Source organism: Aricia agestis, chromosome Z (assembly GCF_905147365.1).
Source record: "Aricia agestis chromosome Z, ilAriAges1.1, whole genome shotgun sequence".
NCBI classification, from domain to species: Eukaryota; Metazoa; Arthropoda; class Insecta; order Lepidoptera; family Lycaenidae; genus Aricia; species Aricia agestis.
In genome coordinates this window covers 39131699-39157708 of record NC_056428.1, presented here as the reverse complement: position 1 = coordinate 39157708, position 26010 = coordinate 39131699, and the positions used below count along the sequence as shown (strand labels likewise).

Sequence of the window (26010 nt, the reverse complement as noted above, 5' to 3'; positions counted from 1 at the left end):
GAAGCTTCGCGGACATTAATCTGATGAGGGCAGCGGGGCGGGCCGCATTTTGCATACAAGTTTTATGAAGTATAAAACGAGTGTTGATAAAATTAAATAGCAAACTGAAAATCTACCTTATTAAACTAGACAAGAAGATTCATATTAATTTGATTACGTACGTACTTAATTTTACTTTTGCTACGTAGATAGTTAGATACTTAGAAACGATATAAACCGTAAAGCCATACCGTACATATTTCCCGGATAAAATGATTAAATAGTTTATGCGTGATAAATCTGAAATTCATCATTTCAGTGCAACAAAGTTGAGGGTAATATCTAGTAGATTAGGTACATTATGTTGTAAATTGACTTTTGCGGCGACCACACGTACGTAACAATTTCTTTGCAAATCCAACATGTTTGCACGAAATTTCATCTATTTGGTAAATCCGAATTTTCATTTACGAAGGAACTCTACAAACTGAACCGAAATTTAATTAAAAATACTCTTTTGCGAGGCCAAAGTAGTTGTTGTCCTTATTTTTAGCCACAGTATTTTTAATTACAATTTATAAAATTTTTAGGCAACATTCAAAACAAAAAGCTCTCAATTTGTTGTTTACCTATCAGATAAATAATAGGGTCTCGATTTTATCCTCTGGGTACGGAACCCTCAAATGAAATACCTATAGAAAATTTGTTAAATTAACTATTAAAACCAAACCGAATTTCGGTATAAAGAGGCATGTACACTGATAGTGTCAGAAAATGTCAAAATAAACGATTTCACGGCGACTGTTTAAGCTTTAAAAGACCGTTGCATATTTTAATTACATTTTAAATACGAGCGAGGATTTTCATGTAGAAGCGATATTCGGATTGTTTATGAGTGTTGTCCGCCATTTACATCTGTTATGGTCGATTCTGTGATTTTATTTTGTCGTTTAACCAAAAATCAAAACTGAAATGGCGCTTTTAATCGATTTCAATTGGGAATTTTAGTTACCTACTTCTAAATACATGAAATTGTTCTAATATAACATAATATTACCGACTACAATGCTTTCAATTTTCACGCTAGAGCAGCACCAACACAGGCTGATTTTTCTGTCACGCTGACCGCTCGCATGAGATGTACGCGGTTTCGAATAAACGCGTAGCGGTGAGCGGTCTGCGCATATTTCATACATTTCGGTATCGGCGACGACGGTTAACGAGCGGTCAGCGTGACAGGAAAATCAACCATAGACTGTAAACAAAAAGCTTTATGCCACATTTGACAACGTTTCTTCAATATTCTGATAGCGTGTGCACCAGTTAATATACCTCTATACTCCACTCGGGCTAACTTGTCACTAGCGGTCATTGACTACCTGTTAAAACTTGTAATTTTCCATATAAAACTACGATTGACAATATCTGACACTTCAATTGGTTCGAGAAAAGGATAGTACAGCCGTGCCGCTTTTTTGCTCGACTTGGCGGGGGCACTACCTACCGTGCCCCCAGATTAACTTTATGGTGTGCACTGTGCAACATTTTTTTATGTAATAAGGGGCAAACGAGCAAACGGGTCACCTGATGGAAAGCAACTTCCGTCGCCCATGGACACGTCCAGCATCAGAAGAGCTGCAGGTGCGTTGCCGGCCTTTTAAGAGGGAATAGGGTAATAGGGGAGGGTAGAGAAGGGAATAGGGGATTTTAGGGATGGAAATAGGGGAAGGTAGGGAAGGAAATAGGGGAGGGTAGGGAAGGGAAAAGGGTAGGGAATTGGGCCTCCGGTAAACTCAACTCGGCGAAACACAGCGCAACCGCTGTTTCACGCCCGTTTTTTGTTGGATTTTGGTTGAATTATTTACTGTACGTGCTAGTAGCGCCCTCTGCTTCGACCTTTTCCTAGTATTCCCTAGAAGCAAGCGGAAACTAGCCAAAATGAATAACGTTAGTGTTAAGGAAACATTAATTAGAATCGATCAATAGAAAAAATAATTATTTCCTTTTCCTCTCTCTTTACGAAATATTTTTTCCAATACCGATGTATAAACTATGAGTAGAATGAGTAGTGTGTATTGAATCCGATCCGGTCAGCTCTCGAGTCAACTCTGAGTGGCCGTGTTTACACTACAATTAAACTAGTGCTAGGGCTGCCTCTCGTAAGATAAGGGAATAGAAATTGCTATATTATAATATACCACCAAAAATTTTTCCGCTTTGAAAATACATATTTTACGAATGGATCCCTAAAGCGGAAAATGATCTTTAAATACTTATAATATTTAAAAAAAACTATCCAACGACACGGGGGGGTGGACGCGAAAAAATATATCATCCCCGCTTGATGTCTAGGGGAGGTACCATAAAAAAACAATTTTAAGATTTTATATACCATTTTGTCAGCATCATTAATATTATGTGCATTCATGCTGAATTACAGCTTTGTAGGTTATATAGTATCTGAGCAAAACCGCGTACAGACAGACAAACAGACAGACGGACGGACAGACCGAAACTATAAGGGTTTCTTGTTAACTACGGAACCCTAAAAACAAAGCCACGTGATAGAGTGAAACAGAGTAAACAGAACCCTTATAAGTGTTATTTATTCCCTCTTGATTCCGTAGAAACGTAAACTTAAGAATGTTGCTCGTGCAAGGAGGAAAAAGCTTTGTAAGTCTTGTTTATTACTGTTGACACAATTTAGTCATAGCATAATAACATACAGTAGACTATGTCCCACTGGACCGCTCAAATCAGACTCACACATAAGCATTATGTCAGATAACTTAATGCTAAGTACTCACATACGGTTTCCTTCGAGTTTTGCGGTCCACATGATAATTTTACTCGGTTTGGAGTAAAACTATCGAGTAATACCGATAGTGAGTACTGACCAATAAGGCACAGTTTAGTGTAGACTGACACTAGACTGCCGAAGCACGCATTAGCGTTATGTCAGATAACATAATAGAATAAAATAAAACGCGCGTCAAATAATATAATATTATCTCTGTCCTGCACGAATCAGATGTCAAGAGAACAACTGAGTCACGCTACTGTATTTAATTGTATTGTGGTTCAGACAGGAGCAATATATGCTTACTTTTAGCTTGTAAGTATAGGTATTTTTGGTAACTTTTCACAATTTTATTTACACTTTACTGTATCTTTATCCTCTCAATAAAAATAATATGATAAGGCCTCTCCACCATGGTCCATGGCCTATGAATCCGATGATGGATCAATACAAGCTGTCGCGATCGTAACTATTCGTGTATCGTAACGTACATATTCGTGTACTCGATTGTCCATGATCGAAATCGATTGTGTATGCTATAAGTTTTGCAATCATCATACCAATTTACCATCATTTTAGTGGATCATTTAGGTATTATTATAATATGCTCAAATTATGTTTAAATTAAATTATTCAGTAATGCGATGAAATATTCAATGTAATCTACCAAAGTTAATTAAAATTATCAACGCTTTATTCGCGAATATTAATTGATGAAAATATGAATCTTACTTCTTACTTAATATTATAAAGGCAAAAATTTGTATGTATGGATGTATGGATGTTTCTTACTCTTTAACGTGAAAACTACTGAATGGAATTTGGTGAAACCTTACAATAATGTAGCTTTAAATACATCAAAATAACACATAGGCTACAATTTTAACCGCCTTTCAAAATAGAGGAGGTGTTATGTTCGTTTTTTGTTCAATGATTTCTCCGCCGTAAATGCCCTGATAATGTTAGGGGGACGAATTAAATTAAAAAAAAAAACACCTTTGCACATTTATAAAAGCTATTAACTAATAAGTATTACTTGGAATCTCAAATTTTAGGAATGCTGCGACCCTTGCTGCTGCTGACCCTTTCTGTCTGATCTGACCCTTAAAGCTACGTTATATATACGCGAAGGTAATCCTTTTAGCATTTATGCTGACAAACTATTGTTGGAGATCCTAGAATCCCAAATGTTGTTTACATCTATTCAAAACTATTGTCTATGTGCTCTATTTCAGTCCGGAAAGCTTTAACTTGTACCGTGTCTGTCTGAAAAACTAATTGCTAGCTGTGTTGACGTCGGGAAATTCTGGTGTGCCCTCGAAATAATCTGGATTTGCATGGTCTGTTCAGGTATTAGATTACTGTCCCGGCCTCGTAGTTCGTACCAATGCATGTATCTTTCGGTGTCATGTTTATATAATACAGCAACAAGAATGTAAGTCTATAAGCCTTCTTTCATAATCACTCTATCTTTTAATGAAAACTGCTTTGAAATCCGTCTGATAGGTTAGGTTAGAAATGAAAAAAATGGTAACAATTAACTCTTTTTCTATTTTCTTTGTGGAGGCAAAGAAAGCATTAACTTCATATAAATATTTTATTAGGGTTCCGTATCCAAAGGGTAAAAACGGGACCCTATTACTAAAACTTCGATGTCTGAACGTCTATCTGTCTGTATCCAGGCTGTAAGTCAAGACTCTACAAGGCGCAGGTTCGGCCTCATATGGAATATTGTTCTCATCTCTGGGCAGGGGCGCCAAAATACCAACTGCTCCCTCTGGATCGTATCCAACGAAGGGCTGCTCGAATTGTTGACTGCCATAGTGTTTCAAACAGCTTGGAATTACGCCGAGATGTAGCTTCACTCTGCAACCTCTATCGGTTGTATCACGGGGAGTGCTCTGAGGAATTGTTCGGAATCATACCACCTGCAACTTTTCGCCATCGTCCCACGCGAAAAACATACCATCCTCATCACCTTGATGAGTGGCAGTCTTCCACCGTGCGTTTTTCGCGTAACTTTCTGCCGCGCACTGTAAAACTCTGGAATGAACTGTCACCAGCAGTATTTCCGGACCGATACGACCTGCAAACCTTCAAGAAAAGAGCGTATTCCCTCTTAAAAGGCCGGCAACGCACCTGCAGCTCTTCTGATGTTGCGAGTGTCCATGGGCGACGGTAGTTGCTTACCATCAGGTGACCCGTTTGCTCGTTTGCCCCCTTATTTAATAAAAAAAAAAACCGCTTTAGCTAGACTTCTGAAATTTTCACAGATTACGAGTATACATTTCTGGTGCCGCTATAACAAAAAATACTAAAAATAAAATAAAGTTAATATTTAAGGGGGGCTCCCAAACAATAAACGTTATTTTTTTGGTCTTTTTGGATCGTAATCCATAATGGCAACATATAAACACTTGAAATTTTCACAAAATCTTCATTTATATGTGTAAGTACTTGAATATTACATAATAAAATTAATTTAAAATAAATAATTAAGAAGGGCTCCCATACAAAAAACACAAAATTTTCCCTATTTGCGCTCTATAACGGTACGGAACCCTTCGTACGCGAGTCCGACTCGCACTTGACCGATTATATTTGGAAACTTTTGCATGAATAATAAGATATTAAAAAGCATAGAACATTTTTAAATACGAAAAGAACAAATGAAATTAAGTAAAAGCTTTCCAAAAGGCAAAAATTAACAAACAAAAGCTAAAAGTAATCGGATAAACAGGAGTCCCGCCGCCGAGCCGATAGGAAATGAAAGCAATTTGTTCGATACAGGCGGGGTCGCAGCCTGAAATTTTGGGGGGGTTACTCAGTAGTCACTACACTATTTTTTTTTTATCTGGGCCTTTGGACGGTTCTAGGTTCACAGCAGCTGAGATTTTGGGGGGGGTCATGTCCCCTGTGATGCCCCCCCCCCCCCTTCGGACCGCGCCTGGTTCGATACTGCACCAGATTGAAATTGGCCTTTCATACTTAGGCTGCGTTTCCATCTGAAATGTGTTGCGAGGAATGTGTTTTTAAGATCCAATAGCATCGCCCCGCTGAGCGATATCATGGCAAGCTCACGTCAATGAAGCGATTCTATTAGTTCTCAAAAACACATTCCTGGCAACACATCTCTGGTGGAAACGCAGCCTTACACTGTTAGAGCTGAGCCACATTGCGTTGAGTCGCCGCAGCGTTAATTAGGTATTGTGTTTTAGTTCAAAATAAAGTTTTAAACAATAGATAATATTACGCAACGGTCGGAAGCAGAGGGCGCTACTAGTACATACTGTAAATTTACACGTCTTATCAGAATAGTTACAGAAGCTATCTGTAATGTTAAGTATTTGCAGAAAATTGTAAATTGGATGTAATTAATTATGCGATTAAATACACCAATGTAAATAAATAAAACAATTTGGTAATGTGTTGTGTAAAAAAAAAAAAAAACTTTGCATCTACATGAGATTATTAATAAACCAATAAGACAAGCATGTAAGGCATACGACAAGATATTAAAAAACAAAATAGCACAACACATATGACGATGTATCTGTAACTGCACACTTACCTACTATTTGTACTTGCGCGCGCTATGATAACACCACAAAACTGCACTTCTGTTATGGTTCATAACACAATGCAACTGAAACCTGGCCGGAATTCCGGACTGGATGCTAAAGACAATTGGTAATATGGAACAGTACCTTACTTTGAATTGTAAAATTGTAATATTTTATACGTGGGAGAGCCATGCTTCGGCACGAATGGGCTGGCTCGACCGGAGAAATACCACGTTCTCACAGAAAACCGGCGTGAAACAGCGCTTACGCTGTGTTTCGCCGAGTGAGTGAGTTTACCGGAGGCCCAATCCCCTACCCTGTTCCCTTCCCTACCCTCCCCTATTCCCTTCCCTTCCCTTCCAATCCCTACCCCCCCCTATTACCCTATTCCCTCTTAAAAGGCCGGCAACGCACCTGCAGCTCTTCTGATGCTGCGAGTGTCCATGGGCGACGGAAGTTGCTTTCCATCAGGTGACCCGTTTGATCGTTTGCCCCCTTATTTCATAAAAAAAAAAATAACGAAACCTTATGTAACGAAAATGTATATTGATGTGAATGTAACAATATAACAATAATAAATGGAAAAATATTTTGTAATATGGATTAATATTAATAAAGAAATGTAAAACCAAGCAAGTCATGAAAAGAAATGTAATGTAAAATTAAAATATGCATAAATTATGTTTTGAAATTCTATGTAATAAAAAATTATATAAATGTGAATGTATCAAAAAATTAAAGGAAAAATATGTACTTAAGGCTAGGTTATTCCAAATTCACGTTTCTAGAATGAGTAATTTTTAAAGAAAGCGTCATTAAAAAAAACTGAAAAATATATACATGTATAGATACATCTTTTAACTAGTGACTTTTACGGTTAGAAACACAATACAGATAATTTTACTCGATAAAAAAAAATCCGAAACAACCTCGATTTTAAAAACATTTTCAGTTTTATAGGACTTACAGGGACTCAATCAAAAAATAATTTGGATAGTTCGATTACTATTAAAATTTTACAGGGAAATGTACGGATACATGTTTAGTTATACTATTTTTTATCTAAGTAAAAAGGTTTTTTCTCCTATTTCGCCCTATCATGGACGCGGCGATCGTCGTAACCGCCACTGTACAAGGCGCGCTGATATGAATGTTATTTTAATGTCTTTTACGTCGATATTAGCACTGACAGACATCGGCCTGCTAATTTAGGAATAACCTCCCCTTAATATAATTATGAATCATCTAATAAAAATATATAGTAATATAAATATAATATAAAATAAATGTAAAATTAAATTTTTAGTAAAATATAATGTTACAGAAATAATGTATGATACAAAGAAATTGAAATAGAAAATAAAATTAAGTTTAAAATATTAGTAAATAAAACATAAAAATTAATACGAATGTAAAAAGTTAATAAATGCAAGGAATTGTCCCTTCTCTTTGAAGGGGGAACAAGAGGTCCCAGATAAAAAAAAAAAAAAATTATGCGTTAGTCTGTCGGACAAGGTTTTTTATAGATCCATAAACCGGAAATGATTAAGGATTAATGTCCTGCACCGTAATCAATAATCATTATTGTACTGTGATGTCGTGCGTTTTCGCAACGTAGCTGATGTAAAATTTAAATCGCAGCGCAATGGAGCAGTGTGAACTCGCTCTTATTGCAGCCTTTACAGAGATATTCACAGATTTTTCTATTTTTCGCTCTATATTTTGGACTAGCATTTACCTGCGGCTCTGCCCGCGTAAAGTATCAAAATCAAAATATTTATTTCTAAATAGGTTAACAAAGACACTTTTAGAACGTCTACATTACTACTATCACAATATCGAATAATTTGCGCAATAATTTTATATTGTGCTTCTTCTCTTCTCTAAATTATATCTGACATTTCATTAAAATCCAGTAGTTTTTGACTCCATTTGATGTGTACAAATGAATCATTGTTTTTCGTCATAATAATAATATGGGGAATATTTTAATGTTCTGATTCAGCTTTTTAACCGACTTCAAACAAAGGAGGTTATCAATTCGACACGTATGTAATATTTCTGGAACTGCCCAGTTTTTGTTTAAGTAATAATTATGTTAATCTAGATCAGTGTCTGAACAAATGTGCGCAAAAGTATATAATACTAGATGTCCCGCGCGGCTTCGCCCGCGTAAATTAGGAATTTTACGGAAACCGTACATTTTTCCATAAAAAATAGCTTATGTCCCTACTCCCTTCACTTGTTCTACACTATATTATCTGTGTCAAATATTGCCATAAAAATTGCTCCAGTAGTTCGTAATTTCCATTTTTTCCGCGTTTTTCCTACATTTTCCTGAGTTTCTTCGGTCGTATTAGTCTTAGCGTGATAATATATAGCCTTACTCGATAAATGAGCTATCTAACACTGAAATAAGTTTTTAAATCGGACCTGTAGTTCCTGAGATTAACGCGTTCAAGCAAACATACTCTTCAGGTTTATATTATTAAGTAGGTATAGATTTTTTTAATTATCGCTTGAAATACTCGAGTCACGATCTAAAAGACTATGAAAAGTGCCAATAACAGGGTCATTATGTAGGCTCATAAGTCATAACCATGGGACGATGCATGGTATAATATGGTAGTGATGATGATGATGAATGTAATTTGCATAGTAGCATATGCTTTCCGTTCTTAAAACAACGCTGAAACTCCCAAACTTGTATCTATAAAGAATCAGGAGTTCCCTCAGCACCGCACAGTATACCTCGGTGCAAAATCTTACTTGTTGGTAGCATATGCTTAGAATACTTCTCACAAAACCGAAGTCACCACATGTTTCCCTATAAATTTTGAGGAGTTCCCTCGATTACTTATGGATCCTTCATCAGATCACTACTTTTATGAATATAAGACCAAATTGGGATGATACCCTATATACCAAAAGAAAAATTTTGAAAATCGGTTAACAAACGGCGGAATAATCGTTGAACATAAGAAAACGAACATAACACCTCCCCCATTTTGATAGTCGGTTAAAATTGTAGCATATGTGTTATTCTGATGTATAAGCTATATTATTGTAAAGTTTCATTAAAATCCGTTCGGTAGTTTTTGCGTGAAAGAGTAACAAACATCCATACATCCACACATCCACACATCCACACATCCACACATCCATACATCCAAACAAACTTTCGCCTTTACAATATTAGTAGGACTAGTAGGAAGTAGGATTAATAATATTATGTATGTATAATAATATATTGTATGTATGTATGTTTTTATGTTTGTGTTCGCATATCTCCAGAACTACAAATCCGAAAAAGAAGAATTACTCATAATTCTTCTTTTTTCGTAGTACTTTATATTGTTCCACTAAGGGAATACTGCAAGTTTCATCAAAATCGGTTCGGTAGTTTTTGAAATACCGTTATTTTAATTCTCTATTACGTACAATTTTGTAGTCGGTTTTACCCTACGAATAATAAAAACTAAGGAAAAGTAACTCCGTCAAAAAACATGCTCCACAATAATTGTCAAAAAAGTGTACCTTAGGTACACATTTCAATACATTTGCAATATTTAGGCGACCTTGAGCGGTACTAGGCTGACGTTATATGACAGATCAAAAGGAACCAAATTTAAAACGGTAATAGTATGGGAGTTACGATTCCTTAGTTTTGATTATTCGTAGGTTTTACCTATTTAAAATACTATTATAAATATTATCTAAGCATAAAATTAAATATTTATATAAGACTACAGTAATATTAGCTATAGACACATCGATTTATGTGTTCATTAATCAATCGAGTTTCAGATATTTCATATATATGTAGACCAGCTGGTTTCAAAATTTTTGAGTGTTGTCAAAGTTAGTCTAGTTGATCTTCTTTATGACTTGGACGTAAGTGTTTTATGTACCTAAAATAAAGGGAGTAGGGCAATGTTTACGACCCTCGGGAGTCCTGGGTTTGGAATTGGCAAGGCAATGCGTGGAATCGCCAATGATGAGACCCGAGTTATGGTCTCACGTAAAATGTACAAGGGCATTCAAAATACAGGGTTTCTTGAAGTATTTTTTAGTGACAAACATAAAGTTATACCGTTTTTTTATGAAATAAGGGGGCAAACGAGCAAATGGGTCATTTGATGGAAAGCAACTACCGCCGTCCATGGAGACCCGCAACATCAGAAGAGCTGCAGGTGCGTTGCAGGGAATTAAGCTCTCTTCTTGAAGGTCTGCAGGTCGTATAGGTCCGGAAATACTGCTGGTGATAGTTCGTTCCAGAGTTTTACAGTGCATGGCAGAAAGTTACGCGTAAAACGCACGGTAGAAGACTGCCACTCATCAAGGTGATAAGGTATACGTGAACATCGCTTAAGCCTTCTTACAATAGATCAGCTATTCTCATTTCTCTCTATTTTCTTCTCAGACCCCAGGGCTTCGCAAAGGCCTTGTAGGGGCTCTGTGAGCGATACATAAATTGTTTTTAGAAATATTATCTGACACCAGCCTGTATATAGACGATTTATTCAAAGGCAAAACATTATTTTTTTTGGGGGTCCGTAAAAATGACACAATCGGGTATTATTATACATAATTATTGTAACTATAATATTATGTTCATATATTATATATGAATAGGTAACAGATGATAGACAGAGACATTTTTAGATATTAGTATTTTTAGTTGGAAATCTTAGTTACCAACTGGTCATGAACATCAAAAGCATGATTTTGTACCTTCTCTGTAACCTATTAGATACTGACCTCATATAGCAATATTATATAGAATAAATAAAACATACTAACACCCTATGATATAAGGTGAGATGATAAATTGACGTAGAATTCTATAAATATTTATACCGAATTTATATTGAACCTTGTTATAGACGAAATCGTAGATCAATCGTTTCCTCAATAGTCCAAGATCGAAGAGCAATTCGACTTAACTTAAATATTCAAATATGTAGGTTTCATCTACTTACATTACAAGCGAATGCTCACCGGGAGCATTCACTTGTAAGGTAACGTTACAGATTCGAGCATTACAATGCGCAACTTGTAATATTGATACAGTGTGTAATATATTGATACAACTTGTAACATCAACTAGCTATGGAACACTCAAAGTCTAACGTTACATTATGCTATACTCACATACGGTTTTGCTCGATAGTTTTACTCCAAATCGCAGGAAATTACATATTTGACATATTATGTAATTCCATCGAGCCGGCTCGAAGCGAGCTTCGAGCTGTCAGTTTTGGCGGTCTACACGGCGGTTATGTTATGTTATTTGACAATTTCTACAGCGAAGTTTAAAATCAAACTTATCAGCAAATAACTTATCGATGCTTAACTCAATGCTTAACAACAATACAACTCAATACTCAATAAATTTAACTCCCGAAGGAAACAGAGTGGTGTTATAAGTTCGACGTGTATGTCTGTCCGTCAGTGTGTGTCCCTTGCAATATTTCATGATAATCACTCTCTTCAATGCTGGAAAAACCAATCTAACAAAAAGTTTTTTTTTAATTTCTTAACGATTGACCTAAAGTTATAATTTCTAACGTTGTCCACGTTATTGAATTTAGCTTGACTCAATAACCTGAAGATCACTAATACACTAAATAGCTGAAACTCGGCATTATATCGACCTACTTTTATGGCTTTCGTAGACCAGTCCTTTGACGTATCTTTGATGTGACGATTTGCGATTTCAATGTATAGCTTCTTGTGTTCAAACTTCAAAGTGAATGTGACTTACTTTAAATGTTAATAGTTTATAATCAGTACTCTCGATTGTTCTGTTTCAGATGTAGATTAATACAGATTCCATATTATGGCTTCCGTACCATTTTGATAATTAATTATTAAAACTAAAACACGTTATTCTCATTAAACGTTAATACCTCACAGTTATTTCATTCACACATGGCACATATAGGGAACATGCAAATATAATATTTATGAAAATTTTGCTATTAAAATGTAAAAAAATATTAAAGAAAGGCCACTGCAAGGTTAATATTTTATAAAATGTTGTTTTTTATAAAAAATACGAATGAAAAGTTAATTGAAACGGAACGGATTTCAAAACACCAATCAGCGTTCCATGACGTCACATCTGCTATCCCCGCCTTCCAATTAGCGTTAAAAACGATCAAAACGCTCAAAATACCTCCTATTTTGAGCGTTTTGATCGTTTTTAACGCTAAATGGAACTCGGGGTTGGACAATAGTGACGTCATACAGACTATAAATCCGTTTTGGCGCCAAAATTTAAATTGACAATTTTGAACCGCATTTTTTGCAGTAAATTCCAGTGTTTTAATTTTCTAATAATATACTTGTTATCTATTCTACATGAAGTTCTTTAAAATAAACACAAAAATAAAAATATCGCATCTTCCCTATTAATAATAATACGACGTTGAATTGAAGACGTCAGGAACATACTGGCCAGTATACTGGGTTGGATTTCGGAACACACGCTAAGACAAATAATTTAATTCAATGACAATAATTTTAAAGTAACTTTGAAATTATGATAACGAGAAAGACTCCTTCTTGACAGATTTTGTCCACTTTAAAGTTATAATTTTAAAAGATTGTTGGAAGTTACATCATATTTTATCACTCGATTCTCTTATAAAAGGCGAACTTCAGCGATTGTAACACTCAGTAAATAATAAAAGCTAAAAGCAACTTCTTACAGTTATTTCTGAAACAGAACTTCGTTGCTTCCAGGTGAAGCGAAGAATAAGAGGGTTGTCACATCCTGGATTTTACTATAGGTTTTAATTCAAAGTAAATAATATGAGCATTGTTACAAAGTTATTACGAAAATTTTATAATTTGATTAATTAATCATGATGAAAAATTCGTACTTATCTTATATCTTTAAGCGAGCAATTCTTGTATATATATTTATAATTGGAATCTCGGAATCGGCTCCAACGATTTTAATGAAATTTAGTATATAGGGGGTTTGGGGGGCAATAAATCAACCTAGCTAGGAGTGTTTTTAGAAAATGTCGTTTATTCGTGTTTTATCGAATACCGAGCAAAGCTCGGTCAAATAGCTAGTATTATTTAAAATGCGAAAGTGTGTCTGTCTGTCTGTCTTTTACCTATTCACGCCCAAACCACGGAAGTCGGAACCGATTTTGCTATGGAGATTCTTTAAGTTCCGGGAAAGGACATATGTTACTTTTTATCCTGGAAAAATGTACGGTTCCTGTTCGATTAACGAATTTTGGGGCAACGGAGTTGCGGGCGTCGTCTAGTTAAAACAAAAGACAAGTTTTGTAAATATTTTTTTTTACATGAGAGAGCCATGCTTCGGCACCAATGGGCCGGCTCGACCGGAGAAATACCACGTTCTCACAGAAAACCGGCGTGAAACAGCGCTTGCGCTGTGTTTCGCCGAGTGAGTGAGTTTACCGGAGGCCAAATCCCCTACCCTATTCCCTTTCCTACCCTCCCCTATTCCCTTCCCTTCCCATCCTTACCCTCCCCTATTACCCAGTTCCCTCTTTAAAAAGGCCGGCAACGCACTTGCAGCTCTTCTGATGCTGCGAGTGTCCATGGGCGACGGAAGTTGCTTTCCATCAGGTGACCCGTTTGCTCGTTTTATTTCATTAAAAAAAAAAAGTTGATTTCAGATTGCTATCTTTAATAATTAAACTGATTTAATAACAAATTAATTAATTATAAATCATATCCGATAAATACTCAGTGTATCTCAAACTTGCTAAATTCTTTGGATATTGCTAAAAACATAAATTTCCGTTTTCAAACTGTACCAGTGTCAACCCTAGCCTAAACCTTATTTCAATGTTTTGTTTTATTGAGGCAAATTAATTAAAACGAATTCACTTCTTGCTTGTTTAAGATGCTTACTATTTTATGCTATAAAATCTTTTTAATTAATAGGTAAGTACACCTCTTAATTAAGCTTTTTCAGTGTAACTATTTTTTGATAATAATAATATAGTATATTGTGTAACTGAAAAAAACATAGTATATTACTGCAATTTTTTCATATCAAAGGTAGCACCAGCATAGACAGTAAACAAAAAGTTTTGTTGGACGTTTGACAAAGTTTCTATCAATATTCTGATATAGCACAAGCAATATGTCGGATTTTGGTCGGATTGTTAACTGTATAAGCCAGTAGCGCCCTATGTGTGATGTGTATTCCTATGTGTATTCCTATATATAGCGTATAGCGTACCTTCTCACATGAGCAGGTAAATAAAGTGATTAATACATAATAATATTATGGGTTTTCAATGCTCATTGTTTTAGTTATTGTTTATATTACCTACAAGGAAAACTAACAGTGGTCTTATTGGAGTGTGTAATGTACGCTACGAATAATAAAAACTAAGGAAACGTAACTCCCATACTGTTACTGTACCGTTTTAAATTTGGTTCCTTTCGAACTGTCATGTAACGTCAGCCTAATACCGCTCAAGGCAATGGAGGGTAGATGGAGGAGAATTACTATCTTATATGGGGGATATTTGAAAAAGTGTCCAGCTGTACGCAGCAAATAACAGTTGAAAAATCCTCTAAGAGTGGCGCTAGCTGTAGCAAATGGAATGAATGTAGCCGTTGGTGACAAAATACGAATAATAAAGACAAAATATAAATTGAAGTACGTATAATAAAATATAACCTAAAATAGCTGAAATAAAAGCTACTAAATGATTTAAAATTTACCCTGTTGCTACTGTAGCGCCACCCTAATTTAACGCATTTCAGCGGACACTTTTTACATACAGAGATAGTTCTCCTCCATCTACACTCCATACTCAAGGCCACCTAAATATTGCAAATGTATTGAAATGTGTAAGGTACCTTTTTTTTTAAAGATACACATTTTTGATAAGTATAATTGTAGAGCACGTTTTTTGACGGAGTTACTTTTCCTTAGTTCTTATTATTCGTAGAATGTACGCATATATACAGCGGTAAACTTACTTAAAATGCGTCATAATAATATAACCATAAAATATATTACGTATAATATAGCAATGTCCAATAGAATTCCTGATTTAGTTGAAGACAAGAAACTATTGTACTTCCGTGTCTAAGGCTAATAAAAGTAGTACTTTTATTCGTAAACGAGTAAAAGTAGTAATATACTAATTTATACCACGTAAAATGTTATATGTAGTTGTATACTGATTACTGTATAACATTTTACGTGAGTAGGTAGTGCGGGGTTGCTTTAGGCGGCTTTCCAACCTAACCCCTCCCAATTTATCAAAGGTCTAGTCTGAAACATTGCCAAAAAGACCCCCAGCGCACATTCATCCTAAGCTTATCGAGACAGACGGGATAATATTAACCCTCAAAGTTGTAAAATAAAAAATATTGTTTATTTTATACCCGAACGACCGAAATAAAATTTTATTTGCACGAAAATGCTAGCGATATTTGTTTAATATGTTGCATGAAGCTGTTATATAGTTATGTGTTTTGCAATGGAACGATACGATACTATACACAGCGTAACAAAACTAAGTGATAATACTTTAGTGTGTGTACGCATGGGCGTACCGAGGGGGGGGGGGGGGAGCAGCCCCCTGGATCACGTGATCACGTTGACGTCCCTACTAAGTATATTATCTAGTACTTTCATCTATAAATATGAAAAATTAAGAAAACGAATTTTTGCCATTTGTTTGCAATAAGTAAGTACAATATTTTTACAACTAAAAGTTTTAATTTTTTTATTCTTTATAAACACCTAGCTTATAAAAAAATCTGATTTGCCCTATTCCGGTATTCCGCTCTTTTACACGGAATTTGAAAATGCGTACCATCTATAAATATTTTAAAATGGTACGGAACCCTGTACGCGAGTACAAAACGCGCTTGGGTGGATTTTATTGCTTAGGTCAGGGATGTCTATCTGCCCTACGCAGTTATCAGAAGCTATCAGGAAATTACTGCGACCTTCACAAAAATGAACCGACGCCAAAGAGAAGGCCAAGATTTTGGTATTAAGTCCCAATAGATTTTTAATGGAGGATGAGAAGGCGTGGCGTAAGATAAGAAGAATATATTTTATAAGAATGTATTTTGGAGGAAGAGCAGGCGCAGTATAGAAGAGAAAGTAACTTGTTGTTTAACCGACTTAAAAAAAAGGTTTTCAGTGATTCGACCTGTATGTAATATTTCCAGAACTACCCAATTTTCCTTTATGTTAGTCTAGTCTAGTTAGTGATTCTTTTTTTGTTGAACTAGATATTATTGTTCAACTTAGGAAATACTGCATGTTTCATCAAAATCGGTTCAGGAGTTTTTGAGATAGGGAATTTTAATTCTTTATGTACAATTTGAAGTCGGTTTTATCTTTTTAAAATACTAGGTACTTACTTATTTTATTTTTGTTTATTTTATTTTTATTTTTTTATACATTTATTTAAGTCAGCCATCTTGGTCCATATTATAAATACCTTATGTACATACATACAATTATACTAAAACTATTTAACAATAACAATTTTTGTGGAAACTTTATGTGGAAAGCGAGCTGTGAGAGCAAATATTCCGATTTCCGAGTGAGAGGATGGATAGGATTTTCAAAGGAACTGTTGGGTGTCACGTGAATCTGATAAATCTTGTACATGTGAGGAGAACTAACGGTATCCTGTTGAGATTACACGTCGTATGATATACGAACGCTAGTTGACGGTACAAAATGGCCTAACGTTGGTTTAGGGTTAACGCAAGTTTCATTCGCTTTTTACCATAAAGTTAACATACCTAGCGGAATAGAGCAACAATCTCGAGCTGACAGACGAAATCGAAATTGATTTATGTCTGTGTGTAAAAATTTGTTTACGTATGCACTTAAACAAGCATCTTTCTAAGGCCGGTATAAATAGTCAGTACTCAAGATGCATCTCGGTCTCAAGACATGGTTCAGACTCTGTGATTGGTTGGCTGTCAAAATTTGGACCAATCACAGAGGAGCCGTACCGCGTCTTGAGACCGGTTGCATCTTAAGTATTGACTATTTATACCGGCCTAAGAGATTAAATTATCAACGTGCCGATTAGAACCGACTGGACGTCAAACAGATGAAAAAAATTGGTTCTGCTATAATGTATCACACGTCTCTTTTACCACGCACTGTTACTGATATCTCGCTTGCTCAGGCCTTTGTTTCTCTATTCCGCTAGGTATATTAACTTTATGCTTTTTACACAGTTACAGATACCGTCAAAGAAATTGATTTATAGGCAAACGGCGGACCTTCGTTATTTCGTCAGGTTATGTGAACTGAATGCTAATTGAGATTTTTGGCTGGGCTTGAAGTAGCCCGACCAATTTACACGGGTCTACCGTCTGCCTGTGAATCAATTCCTCTGACAGTGTATATTGTGACATTTACTTAAAACACATTGCCATTCTGTCTACTCTGACATTTCCATGTTTATTGTGAAATTTGTGAACCAACTTCCTCTCGAGTGACACTTTCAAGACAAATAATTGACAATCTCCTCTTTCACTAATAAATAACCGAGATTGCCACGATAGTTGAAAAACTGAACATGCACTGCGTCGATGGACAATCCTACGTCGATTATATAACCTATGAATATTATTGTACTATCAGAGAAATTGTGTCATAGGCAGATAATGGACCTACAAAGTTTGCTTGCGTAGCCGACAGATCACAACTTACATTGAATAATTAACAAAATCTGACCAAATGACGTAGATCCGTCAATTACCTGTGAATCATTTTCTTCGATGATACATCAGGATCGTCTATATTGGTCCATCTTGTGCCAACGCTGAACGCAGAGACCGTACGGTTGGCTGATGATAATAACGGTCTAAATTGGCGCGTGCTAACTAGTTCCGTCGCTAATGAACTTATTATGTAGCGTCTAGCGAGGATCCATCATCAGTAACTCTTTTTACCCAACTACGCCAGGAGAAGGGTTGTGTTTATCCAGACTCCAGAGTATATTATGTTTGGCACGCTCTACAGCCTGAAAGGCTTGATGGATTTGAGTTTAAAAGGTGCCGTTGGATACGTGCTGTGACTCGTTTGAGTACATATAAAAATAAATAATAATAAATAAACAAACTGGCGGAATTTTCGGTTAGTTTCCTTCCACGTAGTCTACTCTATATCTGTGCCGAATTTAATTATATATTTAATTATATAATAATAAAAAATAATAAAATATAATAATTTTTGTAACTATTTCATCAGTCTAATATAAGTAAGAGTGTGCTAAGGAAGAGTGGCCTTTCCTGACACAGGTGCGCTAGTACTTAATAGGGAAGGTCAACATTTGTTTAATATAACGTATGTACAATGTTTTGATGAAATAAATATTTATTTATTATTTATTTATTAATTATGATCTGCAGTCCGTTTGGGCGTGATGCCGTGACCCAAGGATAATAAAGATAAATTAGACGTCGCAGTAAATAAAGATATACCTAATATTATAACATAAGAAAGTTGAGCGAAAATGACGGTAAATATATTTAAAATAGCTTCATAAATAAAGATGGCTGAAAATTAATGTTGTGCGACACGTCCAAAGAAAGTCGCTGAGAGCTGAGCTATCTCATGAATATGTTAAAAATATTTTAGACACATGTGCCCGAGACATGTAATATTTAGGATCGATATAGACTATTCCTAGTCACATTTTACCTAAATAACACACACATGGACAAACACACATTCGGAATTTTTATTTGACTACGGCGAAGCCAAAAGAACAGCGGGGCTAAAATGGTTCGTTTTGGAGAATCATATTATTATGAATCATAATTTATATGATTCATTTTTTTAATCGCAAAATGGTCACTCTGCTCGCAATTCATGTCTAGTAATTCGTACTAATTTGACAGCTTGACAGTTTTGACAATTCATTTGCTGAATTGATTGAGAGGAATTGCTAAATGTGACCATATAGGTCCCGCAGGTAATGATTTTGGCCCTCAATTATGTAGGTGCCCACTGCCCAGGTCTGATTTAAATAAATGAGATGTCAATAGTCAGTCAACGCAAGTAAAATTGTCATTTTTTTTTTATTTCGTTTTATTTCGTTACTGAAGTAATTTTTAAAAATTTGTCCTGTATATCCGCTGATAGAAGTATAGTTTCGGAAAAAAGCTGTGACAGACGGACCATCGAACAGACATGACTAAATGTTTTTATTTTTTGTCATTTGGCTACGAAGCCCTAAAAATTACGTATGCTCTATATTTATATACCTACAATTTCAACAGAAAAATCGACTTTTCACATCTCTATCAGTCTTTAAGGGCCTGTATTCCCAGAAACGGACGGTTTTCAAGATTTAAAAGTGACAGTAGATACAAAAATATATTAATTAAAATTCTGAAAAAAAAATGCGTGGAATTTATATTCCATTACACAATATCATGAACTTCACTATCACTTCAAAGTGTGTGACTGTAAGCGTACCAGCCGAACCTTTGCGCCTGCTATTTTATAGTTTTTGATCGTCGTTTTCTTATACATCAATTAAATCAAGTCAAAAGAATGAAATGCCCTAGATATATTCCTTCTCTTTAATTCAGTGCAAAAATTATCTGAAAATTCCAAATAATTTGGACATAGTATGGCAATTCCGTTAAAATAAGAGGTAGCTTTAAGATTTTTTTCTATCGAGTGAAGTTCATGATTTTGTGTGATGAAATATAAATTCCACTGTGTTAGATCCTTAACTAACACATATATTTTTTCAGAATTTTAATTACTATATTTTTGTGTCTACACTTCTACAGTCACTTTTAAATCTTGAAAATCATCCGTTTCTGGGAATATAGGGCCTTAAATAAATCGAAATTTTTATCGATAGGTGCACACCCCTACCGGCAGTACTAATAAGAGTCACACCGTCAGAGATTAGACCGCGGATGTACGGGGGTCTATTAAATCAGCACGGAGGCCGCTCCCGTGCACTTGACATGCATAAAACCCTCGATCCAGTCTTGAGGGCGCGCAGACGTGCGATCGCGGTACGATATGCAGGGAGAGTTCTTTTAGAGGCTTGCGAGTACGGTACGACATGTCGGGACAGTTCCTTATAGTGGCACGATACGACATGGGAGGATTAGACATGTCGGAGAGTTTTAGAGGCGTGCGACTATGATACGCCATAGGTGATAGGAGTGATCGTTTGTAGAGAATTCTATGGAATGCATTTAATATAATTAGTAGTTTTACTAATTACCCACAATTTAGGGGTGACCTTGTCCCTTGTGAAAGGCATAACTAGATGACAAAGTTTAGGCAGATGGCAGAGGGAGTATGTTAAGTCAAATTTAGTCTGTCGACTGGGCTTGACATGACCAAATAAAGTAGGTCATGTGCCTATGAATCAATTTCGATGTTTCTGCAATGCAATGACCAATCACCTAGATTAACGTTTGCGTAGAGAACATTTCGATGCGATCAATCGGATACGACTTCTTTTTTTCATCGGTACGTTTATGGGACCCTTTTTCAAGGCGAAACAAAAACTATGCCACACTTTTGACAGCCCTCGTCTCGTGACCTCTTAATGTTAGGGTTGGCGACAGCGCCATAATTCTCGAAGGCTTTTCGGCGAAGTAAAATCCAACTTTTACTAACCCTAGCTGTGACCCTTTTGTAGTTTCCAGACTGAGTTCTCATACTTATAAAATAGATTAAGCATTTAAAATTCTATTTCATGACCTTACGAGTTGTTGGTAATGGACTTCTGGGGACTAGTAAATATTTCTTATGGATACATGACATACTAACTTCCTTAAATATTTTACCGGCTCTCTTAAACTGCGATCAAGGTTCACTTATCTTTGTCTGGCTTTAAAAAGTCAAATGACAAACAGAGACACAAGACTTTTAATCGAAATACTGCGATTAAAAGAAAAATCTGTTGCGAAAAATCTTTATAAAATGATCTACTTAACTATAATTCTACTCTCGAGAATTTTCGCGCTTCTCATACTTCTAAATTCCATAACGTTGAAAAACAAGGTTAAAAAGTACTATCTTAGTAAACAGCGGTCCTACGTAATTTGGTAGGCGTATGTTAAATTTCCCGACGACAGATTCATAGTACTCCGACATAATCCGACCAAATAACTGCGTTATCTGCACAAGAAGCAGTTTTACGAAAAAACTTTAAACGTAAAGTGTAAACAGTAACTGTAGACTAGGTAAATTACTATTATACTGTCACTCGAAGGCCAGACACAGTCAATCAAATTGGGCTAACTGTCACCGTTATCAGTGACCTCTCGTTTCGCACTGCGACACTGAACTGCGCCACAACGTCACCTATCTTATCATTTTCCTGGTTAAATGATCTTTCATGAGATTACCTGTAACAAATAAAGATATTTTGTTAATTATTTGTAACTAAATGACACATACTATGTTGCTAAAAATAAACACAGTGAAAATAAAGGTCCTTGTGCCATACGTTATAAAAGTTAAGACTTGTCGTCTGAATAGGTACAGACAATTGAATCGTTCTATTGCTACCTTAAAAATAAAAATTATCTTTAAAACAAATTAAAATAAAATAAAATAACATTCATCCAGCATAAAACAGTTTCATCTGTCGATAGATCAACGTATAGCCCATCACTACTGAAATCTATCGATGCAGCCCATGACTACTGATGGATAACTATCGATCTCTAACCCATCGATACAGCACTAGCGATTGATTCCCGCCACTTATCCCGGTAAACAAATCACCGGCATATGAATCGTTCACTTTAATTATCGGGACGGTAACATCGATTAGTGCTAGTCGATTTTATCCGATTCCACGTCAGAACGACACTTTTGATTTGAATTTATCGACGGCGTCTATCGAAAAAGTTGTACGATTTGTCGATAGTAATTCGATAAGTTTTATCGATACTAATTCAATGTTTTATCGATAACATTTTTCTATAAAATATTAATTACTACCGAAGAGATAATACTAACGGTAAGTGCCCACTAGATACTTCAATCGGTATCTTTATTTATTATGTATAAAATTTTCGTGTCACAATGTTAGTCACCGTACTGCTCCGAAACGGCTTTACTGATTTTAACCAAATTTTATATGCATACTAGCTGTCCCGGTGAACTTCGTGTCACTTTAAAACCTTTCCTGGACTTCTACGAATATTTTAAGACTAAAATTAGCCCAATCCGTTCAGCCGTTTTCGAGTTTTAGCGTTACTAACACAATTGAAAATCCATTTTTATATATACAGATTCAGTGGGTCTGAGAATCGGCTACTGGGTACTTATTATATTGATATGTGCATTTGTTGAATAAATAATAGTAAATTATTACAACTAGAGACTGACGGCGAACATTGTTTGTGCGACGGGATAGCGATGGACGTTGCCATGGTGACATACCTAGGTACTTAATACTTATTTAGTCACTTCAATAAAATAATATGGGTAATGGGCGAAATACTTAATAATATGGCAAAGAAACGTTTGCCGGGACAGCAAGTTTATTATAATTAAATTTAAGTTTTCTTTTCAATCGGGGGCCAAATTTTCGTACTTGAGCAAACAGGATAGCCTGAGGATGAAATCGAACTGAAACGCAACCGAAATCGATCGAAGCAGTCACGTGATGTAAAAGTTGGATCCATAAATTGATTATTAGTTATTACCTCTTTACTGGATGTGTATACACCTACCACCGGAACCAAAATAAAGGCCATACATCTTACGACAAAGCTAGCCTTAAAAACTAGGACTTTGCATCCGTTGTGGATGATTGATACAGTATTTTCAGAGCGAAGTAACCACTCCTCAAATATTGAATATTGTAGTGCCTGGGACAGGATTTAAATGTCCATATGGTTGCCCAAGGACATACGACATTCGCGCAACATAGTCGGCCTAGTCCAGGAAAGAACTAGTCAATACGTCTGGGACCAACTATGTGCGGGTTTCCTCACGATGTTTTCCTTCACCGTACGAGCGTCCGTATCGTCCGTACTTAAGAGATAAGAAAATGTCTCATTAGTACACGCCTCCACCCGGGATCGAACCTGCACCCTCTACGAGTGCCAACCAAAGGTCTACCCATTGAGCCACGGACGCTTTGCCTTAAAACCGTCTCTATTATAAATCTGTACCTCAGAGGTATATAATAATAACTCCACTTTTTTTAAAAATATGTTTTTTGCACCATTAAAATCGTAAGAACCAGTTCTACTTATTATCTATTCCCATGTCTTGGATGAGCCGCCATATTTGATGTAGAGTGACATTACATTCGTTTTCATGTTACTCTCAATGAGCCCTTTCATTTGATACCCATATTGCAGAAGTGCACTAAAAATAACTATTCCCCTATCTTGGATGAGCCACCATATTGGATGTAGAATGACATTACATTAGTTTTCGAGTTACTCTCAAAAAGCCCTTTCATTTAATATCCATATTGTGGGACTGCATAGAAAATAAGTATTTCGCCATCTTGGATGGTCGGCCATATTGGATTTAGAGTGATGTCACATACCATATAGTGCATTGTCATTCAAACTAAACGTGTATGCAAAATTTCAGCTCAATCGGTTAAATATATCTACTTCAAAATTGAGTTGCAAGATTTCACCCGAACATACATACTTACGCAAGTTAAATAAAAGCTTTTAAAAATGATTACTATCTAAACAATCAAGTCAAATTCATACTAACATAACTGTATTCAGATCCGAAAACTGAAATTCCGGTTCCGAATACAATTTGAACAGTGACAGGAATTTAACAACAACAAAATGTAATAAGAAATCCTAGGCTATAGCCACAAGTCTAGAAAATATCGTGGTGAAGAGGTATTAATGTTAACAGTCAGACTGGTTCTATTCCGAGAAATACTCACAGGATAGTAGTCGGTATCACGCAAGTATATTTCAGGAAAATAAAACTAACTTACGACTAGTATTATCGTTCTTATGGCAAAGTACCGAAACGAGCAGGTGGGTTGCCTGATGTAGGTGCCAATATAAATCATAAAGTGCTTTCATATTATGTGACAATCATTAAAACCTTAGTCCTTATGCCTTTTCCCGTCTTGCATTTACTGATTTTGATTTTATGTGAATATAAATGATGGAATCGGCCAAATTGTCAGTAGACAATCCATACCAAAAATAAAAAAAAGGGAAAAAAAATGTTTGCTGGGTCAGCTAGTTTATAAAATCAGCCAAGTGCAAGTCAAACTCGCGCACGAAGGGTTCCGTACCGTTTAGAGCAAAAATGGGCCGACACTTTTATTTTTATTTAATTTTAATTTTGTTTTGAATGATTAAAGTACACATATTATTGAGAATTTTGTGAAATTTTGAAGTGCATGCCTATTGCCATTATCGATATAGAGTAAAAAAGTACAAAAAAATAACGTTTGTTGTATGGCAGCCCCCTCTTAAATAAAAAAAATATTTTGTTTTAATCTTATATCTTTAATTTAGATCGATTTATCGCACCCGAAACCCCCTAGGTTTCGGGTGCGATAAATCGATCTAGGTAGGAATCATTTTTAGAAAATGTCATTTATTCGTGTTTTATCGAATACCGAGCAAATCTCGGTCAAATAGCTAGTATACATAAAATCCGTGAAAATTTCAGAAGTCTAGTTATAGCGGTTCTTGAGATAGAGCCTGGAGACAGACAGACAGACAGACAGACGGACAGACAACGAAGTCTCAGTAATAGAGTCCCGTTTTTACCCTTTGGTTACGGAACCCTAATATACTGAAGTGAAAAATGTTAATCATAACAACAAAGGAAGTAAATTCAAATCGATTACTATACCGAGAAGCGTAATTTTTAATAAGTATCGAGAAATAGAAATCGATATAGCGCAACCCTATCGAGCTGAATATTTAATGATTCGAGCAACAGAATCGATGCACAGCACTAGCGATGCGCAGGCAATTGCAGGCAATTTTCTATTCTAGTCGCGTTATTAATGACATTCCCTATTACGGGTAATGACCCAGGTATGGGAACTGCCGTGGTTACTGTTTGGGGTCAGTTCACAATGTGACAAGGCGATGCATTTTTAAATGAACCGTTCAAAATTGTAGGCTGCGAGCGGCAATTCATTGTGTAAGTTATGTCACATGTCAGGCAGATTGCGAACCTATGTAATTTCGTCTCGTTATGTCAAACCTATCCGACAGATTGCGACTAAGCATGCCTAGACCTACGATAATACTTAATAAATCTTAATGAAATCACGTATTGCGTAATATTATTGACCGTCTAGGGTTAATATTGAACATCGCGCGCCTGCAATATATTGACACTAAAATTGCTTGTCTAGGCGGACGCATTGAATTGACACACCTCTGATTCGATCAAATGACGTAGGTCCGTCAACGTCCGTACAGGTATGAATCAATTTGTACCTTCTAGTGTAGTTAAGTTTAGTGTTCAAATGCATGACATCTCCTATTATGCACCTTGTCACGTTGCAATTTAAACTGTAGAAGTTCACATTCACAATTTTTGATACTAATTAAATATTATCTTAACACGACAAAGGAAAAAAAATCGACCCGTAACCGAAACACGAGGTAACAGAATTGAACTCTATTTATTTTCCCAGTAACTTACAAACATTC

At 35.8% G+C, this 26010-nt stretch overlaps 1 protein-coding gene across 8 annotated transcripts in view; it reads right to left on the bottom strand.

Moving 5' to 3' along the window:
* LOC121739525 (hepatic leukemia factor-like) overlaps positions 1-26010 on the bottom strand; it is a 239920-nt gene that overhangs the window by 156161 nt on the left and 57749 nt on the right. The gene's annotated exons all lie outside the window — the stretch shown is intronic.